The sequence below is a fragment of the Lipotes vexillifer genome, unplaced genomic scaffold (genome assembly GCF_000442215.2).
Source record: "Lipotes vexillifer unplaced genomic scaffold, Lipotes_vexillifer_v1.1 scaffold1215, whole genome shotgun sequence".
NCBI lineage: Eukaryota > Metazoa > Chordata > Mammalia > Artiodactyla > Lipotidae > Lipotes > Lipotes vexillifer.
The window spans coordinates 2,058,376-2,060,319 of record NW_006790710.1 but is presented as its reverse complement, the minus strand read 5'-3'; positions in this window follow the sequence as shown (position 1 = coordinate 2,060,319).

The following is a 1,944-nucleotide window of genomic DNA, read 5'->3' as shown; positions in this document are numbered from 1 at the left end:
TGAACACAAATGATCACTGGATCCTCAGCCAGGAGCAGTGCAGTGCCAAAGTTCTCACCATTCCTGTTCATGTGGTGTGTGTGTGTGTGTGTGTGTGTGTGTGTGTGTGTGCGCGCGCGCGCGCGTGCGCACGCGCGCTGTGTGTGGTGCATGTGTCGTATGTGTATTGTGTGTGGGTGTGTGTGTTGTGTGATTGTGTGTGTTGTGTGTCATGTATATGTGTGTGGTGTATGTGTGGTATGTGTGTGGTGTGTGTATATGTGTAGTGTGTGTGGTGTGTGTGCACATGTGGTATGTGTGTGGTGTGTTATGTATATGTGTGTGTTGTGTGTGGTGTGTGTCATGCATATGTGTGTGTTGTGTGTATGTGTGTAGTGTGTGTGGTGTGCACGTGTGGTATGTGTGTGGTGTGTGATGTATGTGTGTGTGTTGTGTGTCATGCATATGTGTGTGGTGTGTGTATGTGTGGGTCGTGTACCCTCCACAGTGCAGTAAACCAGGTTCTTTCTCTCCAGCTTGGAGCGCAGACAGACCTTGAGGCCGAAGCAGAGCTTGGTCAACACCACATGCAAATAAATAAGTGCTAATTGCCTGCAGTGTCTCTGGGTGTCAGGTGCGGTTATCGGACTGCGTTTATGGGCCAATTAGGCTCCTTACGGGACTCGATGGTGATAAATCGTGGCTTAGCGGCTCCGGGAGTGCTAGGGCCGGCGGGGCGGTGGCGCTCCACGCGGGCTTCTGGTTGTCCCTGCAAGAGTGCGCTGGGACCCGCGGGGGGCGGGGGCCCAGAAAGCCCTGCACATCAATGACCGACCCTGGCCCGGGGCTACGGGCCAGGCTGAGGCTCCACCGAAGGGCCTGGGGACCTCTGGGGGGACCCGACCGCCTGGCGGAAGGGGCGAGGCACTGAGCGCCCAGCTGCGGGCCTCCCTCCGGACCCGTCTTCCCCCTTCAGCACGCTCGGAGTGACAACGAGGCTTGGTTTCCCGAAAAGCAGAACCCCCCAAAGAAAATGGTGCAGGGGAGAGAGATGAACTGGGAGTACGGGGTTAACAGAACGCACACTACCATATATAAAATAGATAATCAACACGGTCCTACGGTACAGCGTGGCAACAGTATTCAATACCTTGTAATAAACTATAATGGAGAATTATCAGAAAGAATGTATGTATGCTGTGCTGTACACCTGAAACTAACACAATATTGTAAATCAACTATACGTCAATAAAAACCCTTAGACTTTGTGTTTGTTCCCCACATTTTGTTGTTATAAAAACCGTAGCCATGAACGTCTTCTGCACAAACGTCCAAGTGCTCACATTTTTACTCCTTGGCCAGATTCCTAGACCTTGAATTTATTCATGTAATTAACACATTTATGGAGCCCCCCACTGTGATGAAGCCTTGTCTAGGCCCTGGATTCCCGGGTCAGAAGGAAGATTTTCAGTGTCTTTGAACACAATTCCGTATCGCTGTGCAGAAATGCTGTTTTACTCCGTTTCCACCAAGAGCGTGTTAGGGACAGTCCCACTGTAGCCTGGCCAGCACTGCATACGATCACTTAAAAAATCTTGGCTGTAAAATCTAGGCACTCAGTCTCACTTTAGTTACCTCGCTGAGGCCGCAGAACTCTCCGTGGCCTGGAAAGGTGAGTGATTCAGTTCCCCACCCCGGAGGCGGAGAAGCTGTGATCTCCCAGGAGGGAGATGGATGCTCTGAGGCTGACTCAAGAGCACTGGAGGGAAGGTGGGAGGGGTCGGGACGGGGTAGACCAGGACAGGCCAGGAGCCGCTGAGTAGCAGTGAGGCCGGGCCAACCCGCCTACCGGGCAGCTCTCTGGGGAGTCTGGGTGTTGACACAAGGGTGTGTTTGGATGTTAGGGAAACTTACGGGCGGAGGGGCAGAGACCGAGGGCTGCCCACTCAACACCTGCTCCCCGCT